Source organism: Megascapheus bottae, chromosome 8 (genome assembly GCF_031878675.1).
Source record: "Megascapheus bottae isolate mThoBot1 chromosome 8, mThoBot2.hap1, whole genome shotgun sequence".
Classification (NCBI taxonomy): Eukaryota; Metazoa; Chordata; class Mammalia; order Rodentia; family Geomyidae; genus Megascapheus; species Megascapheus bottae.
Window position 1 is genome coordinate 8315584 of NC_143516.1, and position 8227 is coordinate 8323810.

Here is an 8227-nt window from a genome sequence, read left to right on the forward strand (position 1 = left end):
TGGGAGTGTGGCCTATTGCTATAGTGCTTGCCTAGCATGCACGAAGCCCTGGGTTCAATTCCTCTATACCATATACACAAAAAAAGTGGGAAGTGATGCTATGGCTTAAGTGGCAGAGTACTAGCCTCGAGCAAAAGTGTTCAATGACAGTGCCCAGGCCCAGAGTTTAACCCCTGGACTGGCGAAAGAAAAAAGAAAGAGAAAAAGAGAAGGAAGAAAGGAAGGAAGGAAGGAAGGAAGGAAGGAAGGAAGGAAGGAAGGAAGGAAGGCAGGCAGGCAGGCAGGCAGGCAGGCAGGCAGGCAGGCAGACACTGAAGACAGTGATGGCTAAGGCCAATTCTCAAATTAGACCTAGTGGTTCCAAATTTTGACTTTTTCATTAGGCTTTTGTGTTCTTTTATAGAAGGGTTAGGGGGTATAGCTCATTGGCAGAACATTTTCCTAGCATGCACAAGGCCTTGGGTTCAACTTCCAGTACTGGATGGAAAAAAAAAAGTAGTTAAGCAGAAATCATGGAAGAGAACAAAATTTATCTTCTCTATATCTTATCAAATGTGTCTGAATACTGGATTCAGACATCTATGTCTTCCACATTCATTCAATATTTTTTATTACACTTCAGGAATATAAACACGTAGGCCAAACTCCACTCAACTGGACTCTAAGGGACTTTGGTTTGCTTCACTTCCTATAATTACTCTAAATAAGTTAGCTATCAACCTATTTGATATTCATCTTGTTTCTCTAGTCAGCAAATATTTCTTCCATGCAGATTCCATAGGTGTGGTTTGACTAGGAACTCTCTCCTGACAACTTAGATTTAAAAGCCTAAGCCCAAGCCTGGTGCAGGAGATTCACACCTATAATCCCAGCTACTCAGAGATCAGAGAATCAGAGAATCCTGATTCCAAGCCAGCTTAGGTAGGAAAATCCATAAGACTCTTATCTCTGATTAACCAACAAAAAAAAGCTAAAAGTAGAGCTTTGGTTCAAGGGTAGAGCACTAGCTTTGAGCACAAAAACTCAGGAATGTAACAAGTCCTGAGGAGTTCAAGCCCCAGGCACAGGCATCCTCCCCCCCCCCACCCTACACATGCCCCCAAGAAGTCTAAGCCAATGAACAGAAGTACAGAAGGCTGTTTCAAGAGAAACTTGAATAAACCCAACAATGAACCCAAAGTCAGAAAACCTGGGAGCTCATCCTGGTTACACCCATATATAACCTTTATGACCTCAGACAAGTCCATGATACTCTGTTACTTTACCCATAAAATGGAGGAAATGGACCATATTATCTTTAACATAATCCTGGTGCTATAAATCTTAGAGATCCTAGAAATCCATACAACCAACATGCCATTTTGATACTGACCAAGTATATAATTTTATATTACAATTTGATCAGTTTTATGAGCTGCACTAGTTTTTATTATAGCTTGAAAAACATCTTTGCATAAGTCACTGGTGCAAGTGGTAGATAAACAGCTAAGCAAGCTCTAGGCCTACAAATTCACATCTCAGTACTGCCAAATAAAAAAAGAAAGAAGGGCTGGGAATGTGGATTAGTGGTAGAGTGCTTGCCTAGCATGCATAAAGCCCAGGGTTTGATTTCTTGGTACCACATAAACAGAAAGGCCAGAAGCGGTGCTGTGGCTCAAGTGATAGAGTACTAGCCTTGAGCAAAAGAAGCTCAGGGAGTGTCCAGGCCCTGAGAAAACAAAAGAAGGAAAGAAATACAGAAAGAGAAAGACAGAAGAAAAGAATGAGGAAAGAGGGTGGGAAAGAGAGACAAGGAAGGAGGGAGGGAGGGAACACAGGAAGGAAAATAAATGCCAGACAATGATGGCTCACGCCTTAACCCTTAGACGCTGAGATCTGAGGATAGTGGTTTGAAGCCAATCCAGGCAGGAGAGTCTATGAGACTCTTATCTCCATTAAACTACCTAAAAAGCCTGAAGTAGAGCTGTGATTCAAGTGGCAGAGTGCTAGCCTTGAGCAAAGGATGCTCAGGGACAGAGCTCAGGCCCCAAGTTCAAAAATAAAAATAAAATAAAAAGGCTTCACATATTTTTAGAAATTTTAAACTACCTGCAAGATTTGGGGCATTTTAAAGAAAGCTTGCAATCTAGCTGCTAAATGTCTTCTACATCAAACTGTATTTAGTCAGGTGCTGGTAGCTCATGCCTGTAATCCTAGCTACTCAGTAGGCTGAGATCTGGGACTAGCAGTTTGAAATTACCCTAGGCAGTAAGTTCTAAGAGATTCTTTTCTCCAATTAACCAACCAAAAGCTAAAAGTGGAGCTGTGGTTCAAGTAGTAGAGTCAAAAATCCTTGAATCAAAAAACCAATCCTTGAATCAAAGTCCCAATAGTGGCACACAATACTAAAAATAAATAAATAAATAATCCACATTTTTCACTATAGACTAACATCTTAAATTATCTCACTGTAGATCCTAAATAAATCAGATTTTCATGGAGGTGTGGCTTAAGTGGTACAAAGCCAACAAACAGTACAAGGTCCTGAGTTCAAACCCCTGTATCAGGAAAAAAAAAAAAAAAAAAAAACCCTGCCTCCTCTTACCTCTCACTGTCTCAATTTAATTCTATGACCTGCCACTTTGGGATGTCTTAAATTCTTCTCTATGAAGTGGCACTGTCATCCAAATTAACAGCACATACTTAAGTGAACAGGCATTTATGGCCTTTCAAGTTTCTTGTCTTCTTATCTTTTTCAGCAATTACAATTAGCCATGAAAGACCAGTGGCAGAGGAGGAGAGGAGGACTGTGGCAGCAAAGGAGGAATGTCACAGCAGAGGAGGACTGTCAATCACATGTGGACACAAATCCCTGTGGCCCAGTCATGAACTCATTCACCCCACTCTTCCAATGACAGGAGCACATATTTAAGCATTTTTTTGAACATGGAGACATAAGAGCCAGGCCCATCTCCATAGAAATAATATTTTTTCTTTCTTTTTTTTTTTTTTGCCAGTACTTGAACTTAAACTCAGGACCAAAATGCTCTTTACCTCTCAAGGATGGCACTCTACTATCTGAGTAACAGCTCTACTTCCAGCTCTTTTGATACTTAATTGGAGATAAGAGTTTCACTCACAGACTTTCCGTACAGACTCTTTGAACAGTGATGCTCAGACCTCAGCCTCCCCAGTAGGTAGGATTTCAGGCACTGGTGCCTGGACCTTCTGCATTATTTATGGTGATATAAGCTGAATGTACCGGTAGGAACAGACCTAATCTGAGCCACTGTGGACCTAACCTGTACCTCTGAGTGAATTATACTCTCTTCCAGTGGAGAGGAAGGTACTGGAGACTGGTGAGTTGAATGTGAACTGGTTTTAACCTTGTTGCCTTGTTGGGATAACCATGGGCAATGAACAACCCACACAGCTGTACAATGTGGCATGACCAGAAGTAGACATAAAGAATATGTGTTGGAGTACAGGCAATGGTAACTTAGGGAGGAACTTTGTCAACAGGTAAAGAGGAAGTGAAGCTTCCTAGAAAAGGCTGGCATAAGATAGCTGAGTAAGTAACCAGTGGTCATTCGTGCTAGACAACAGCCTGGATTCTGACAACCACCAAGCAGGTAGATGTTTCTGGGGCAGCCATGTGGAGGGAGAGGGGGTTCAGTGATCTGGAAAAAGTCAGTATAGGAGACTGAAAAGGCACCCAGTGGCCATGGTGATAAATAGTTCCTCATAGGAGATGTTAAAATGTTGACATCTTAACTCTGAGATCATTGGGTTTTTTTTTTTCTTTTTGTACAAGAAGTATCAAACTCTTCTGTAAGACCTTACCATATTTTATACAATATATTATATATATATATATATATGAGAGAGAGAGCGATTGAAAGAGAGAGAGAGAGACAGACAGAGACAGACAGACAGACAGAATGTGTATGTGTACAGCACCAGTTCTGGCATTTTTTTTGTGCGTGGTGCCAAGGAATGGAACCCAGGGCTTCATGAGTGCTACGTAAGCACTCTAACACGAGGCCACACTTTTTTGCTCAAGTTGAGTTTGAACCTCAAACCTCAGATCTCAGCCTCCTGAGTAGCAAGTATTACAGGCACTAGCCATCACTGCCAGGCTTGCCACAATTTTTTTTTGTCAGTCCTGAGGCTTGAACTCAGGGACTGAGCACTGTCCTTGGGCTTTTTCCACAAGGCTAGTGCTCTACCACTTGAGCCACAACACTACTTTCGGGTTTTTTTCTATATATGTGGTACCAAGGAATCGAACCCAGGTCTTTGAGCATGCTAGGCAAGCACTCTACTATGAGGCCCAACTCCCAGCCCTGTTTGCCACATTTTTAACCTCTCAAGCACAAAAGTCTTTCATAGCCTAAGGCAATGAGTTTTTTTTATAAATAATTTTTTATTGTGATTAATAGAAGGGTTACATTATATTCACCAGACAGAAGGTCTAAGGCAATGAGTTTTATCTTCCTATAAACTGAGCAGGGGAAATCCAGTAAAATGGAAATTTACTTTCTAAACTTCATTAATATTGAAAACACAGGGAGGAACATAAAAATCTTAAAGAATATCAGGAAATATGTGTAAGTATACCTGTATATACTAGTTATGGCCAAGTATAAGACTAGCAATTGACACTTTGTAGTATCCAGACCTGGGGGCTGGAATAACACACGATCTACATCTGTAAGAAATCTCAAGACATTTCAAAAGCTTTCACAGACAGATTGATTTGAATATTCAGGAAATATGTGTCAGTATACCTATATAGACTAGTTATGCCCAAGTATAAGACTAGCCCCCAGATCTGCGGGCTGAAATTCCTTAGAACACAAGATCTGTAAGAAACCTCAAGACATTTCAAAAGCGTTCACAGACAATTTGATTTGATTCTTCTAAAAAAAAGAGAGAGAGACTGGAGCCAGCCAGGTGTTATCTGTTAAAAACAAGCATAGCAGCAGCATTTGGAGAAGAGAAGGTAGAATGTCGTGGGGGGGGGGGAGAGCGGGGGACCCCTAGAAGAGAAGGCAGGCCCTCCCCCTGCACCACGGATAAAAGTCTTGCCGACCTGGGCAGCCTGGCAATGCCCCCCAAGAGGCCCCTCCTGTTGTCCCTGCAGAACACAGAAAAAAGAAAAGAAAAGAAGGAAGAAGAAACTAAACTCCGAGTGGAACTCCCTTGAGGATCAAGCAGTCTCTCCAGCGCCCACCGTAAAGCGACTCTACTTTTCTTCTCCTTTCTTTTCTTCTTCACGTGAGCGGAGCCACGGGCGCGTGGGGATTGAGTTTCTGGATGAAAACTCGGGGCGATGGGCTCGCGGGGCCCGAGGTGGCCGCCCGCAATTCGGCGGTGGGAAGAATGAGCTCCTTTCTTTTCTGGACTGTTTTTGGGGAAGCTCTGAGCCACCAGGGACACGACGGGTCGGCTTTCGCAGAAACCTGGCACCTCGGACCCCCCCCACCAAGGAGCAGCGCAGGGCGGGGTGGTCGCGACACGAGGGGAGGGGCCGAGCTGGGACCTGGGGGAGCGCGGGGAGCTGGGGGCACCCGGGGCGCGGACGTGCCGCCGGACCCACCCTACATGGGGCTGGAGTGGGACGGGTCCCCGGGCGTCCGCGCCGGACTGCCAGTCGGGGTGCCGCGCCCGCGGCTGCGCCCCTCCGCTCGCCCCCAAAGCCAGCCCGGAGCGAGGAAGGCAGACCGCACAGGACCGGGGCGCTGTCCCACACTCGGGGACCCAGGAACTCCAGGGGCCCCGCGGCGCCGTCCTCGCTGTCGTCCGCGTCCCCTCCCCACAGCGCCCCTTACCTCGGGTCCGGCGGGCGCCGGGCACGGTGCGGGAGGGTCGCGCCCCGCTATCCGCACCCTCGGCGTGAGGCCCCGTGGGGTCGCCAGGAGGAGTTGGAAGAAGTTTCGGGGGTCACTTTGTTCTCCGCTAGGGCGCGCGCCGTGCGTCTGAGGCGGCCGAGGCGGCTCCCGCCCAGCGCACAGCGCCGGGAGACCAGAAAGGCGGCCGCACCTTTCTCCTCAGCCGCTGGGCCAGCGCGCCCCGCCCCGCCAGGCCACGCCCCCTGCCGCGCTAAGTCACGCCCCCATCCCGCCGGGCCACACCCCCGGCCGCCCTAAGTCACGCCCCATCCCCTGGCCACGCCCCCGATCAACCTAAAGCCACGCCCCCATCCCGCCGGGCCACGCCCCCGCGTCCGTCTCCCAGCCCCAGCGCCGCCACCTCGAGTGTCCCCTCCCGCTCCGAACCATCCCAGCTCGGCAACTCCAGTCCTCGTCCGCGCCGCCGCCCGGGACCGCGGCTGCGGATCCCAAGTACGATCCCGACCCTTCCCTGAAGACCCCGCTATAAAGACCGCGTTCCCTCGGGCCCCACCGAGCACAGAAGCCCCAGAAAGCCGGCGTTGCGTGGCAGGAAGGCGGCGGCCTCCTCTCCACCCCAGCACCACGTGCGCCTTGAGCCAGGCGCCAGGCCGGGGGCAGTGAGGTGGGGACCGAGAGCCGAGGGCCCTGCGGACAAAGCTCCGCCGGGGAGGTGGAGCGGGGTGGGCGAGAGCTGCCAGGCTGCCTCTGCCCGTCCCCTCCAGCGCCCAGGGCGCAGCCCCGGACAGGGCCGAGCTCGGGGCCGTCCACAGTCCAAGCGGTAACTCAGAAGCTCCAGGACGCAGGCTCCCAGACGGGACCTCGGTGTGGAAGGAAGGTTTCCTAGGGGGGAAATGTGGAAGCGTCAAGGAACCAGGCAGACGACCTCACCTTGCGCAGATCTGACCCCGAATGGAGACCGGGACGCAGACGTCTGGGCCATGGTTGACTTGTGTAAATTTACCCTTTGGAGGGAGCAGCCTGGGCTGGGATGCAGGACCCGGCGGGAGCTCCAGGGCTGAATTTACAGAGCTCAAGGAAGGTCTTTTGCCACTTAGGCTGCCGGATAGCTGGAGCTGGAGACCCACACAGCTGTGCTAGGATTGTCCTCACACACCCAGAGCTGCCCGCAACCCAAAAGACAAGGGAAAGCCGGGCTCCTGGCTGCAATCCTAGATACTCAGGAGCCTGAGATCTGAAGAGGGTGCTTCCAAGCCAGCACAGGCAGGAAATCCATGAGAATCTTAAGGGGGGGTTGGGGGAGAGAAGCTGGACATGGAGTTGTGTCTCAGTGGTAGAGCACCAGCCTGAAGCAAAAAAAAAGCAAATAACAACAGCAAAAGCTAAGGGACAAGCATCCAGGCTCTGAGCTGTCTCCAGTACCATTTAAACAAAAAGGCCTGTGGGGTAGGATGGTAGCCGTGAGCTGAAGAACTCAGGGACAGTGTCCAGGCCCAGAGTTCAAGCTCCACAACCAATCCCCCCCCCCCAAAAAAAATAAAGGGCTGTAAGTGTGGCCTAGTGTAGAGTGCTTGCCTAGTAATGCACAAAGAAACTCTGGGTTTGATTCCTCTGTACCACATACACAGAAAAGGCCAGAAGAGGTGGTGAGGCTCAAGTGGTAGAGTTCTAGCCTTGAGAAAGCGAAAGGACAGTGCTCAGACCCTGGGTTCATCCTCAGGACTGGCAAAAAAAAAAAGGGGGGGAGAGAGAAGCAGCAGCAACAGCTACGCACTGGTGGGTCATGCTTGTAATCCTAACTACTCAGGAGGATGAGATCTGAGGATCCACCAGCCAGGGCAGAAAAGTCCCTATGAGACTCTTATCTCCAATTAACCACTCAAAAACCAGATGTGGTGCTGTGGTTCAAGTGGTAGAATGCTAGGCTTGAGCACAAAGAGGCTCAGGGACAGTGCCCAGGCCCTGAGTTCAAGCCAGGCAGAGAGAGAAAGAGAAAGGGAGAAGGGGGAGGCACAGAGACAAGAACAGGGGGACACCTTTCCTCTAGTGGGTCTCCAACAGCTACTGGTTCTCTGAACAAGTCATACCAAGGCCCTTCCCACAGTGGGCCTACTTCTGAAACCTTTTATACCTGGCTCTGCCTGGGAAAGGCCCTTCTGCTCCACTCCCCCTTCCTAAGCTCCCTGCAGCATCACCACCCATCAACCATGGGACCACTTCTGTCACACACTGGCCATGCTGGTGGCATGACTTTTGCCTTGCTAACTGAATGGCATTTTCCACACCATGTTAGCGAGCTTATTCGTCCCCTCTATTCTAGAAGAAATATGTGTTGTACAACATAGAAAATATATAGGGCTCCAATGGCTTCAACTCCTTGAGTTTTGTAGAGA

The 8227-nt window shown here is 49.0% G+C and overlaps 1 long non-coding RNA gene across 1 annotated transcript in view; it reads right to left on the reverse strand.

Annotated features, from left to right (window-relative positions):
- Positions 1-6001, reverse strand: part of LOC150059507 (uncharacterized) — a 50015-nt gene extending 44014 nt beyond the window's left edge. Inside the window, exon 1 of the long non-coding RNA XR_016536384.1 lies at positions 5814-6001. This is a non-coding gene — a long non-coding RNA (uncharacterized LOC150059507). The remainder of the gene's footprint in view (positions 1-5813) is intronic.
- Positions 6002-8227: the final 2226 nt, after the last annotated feature.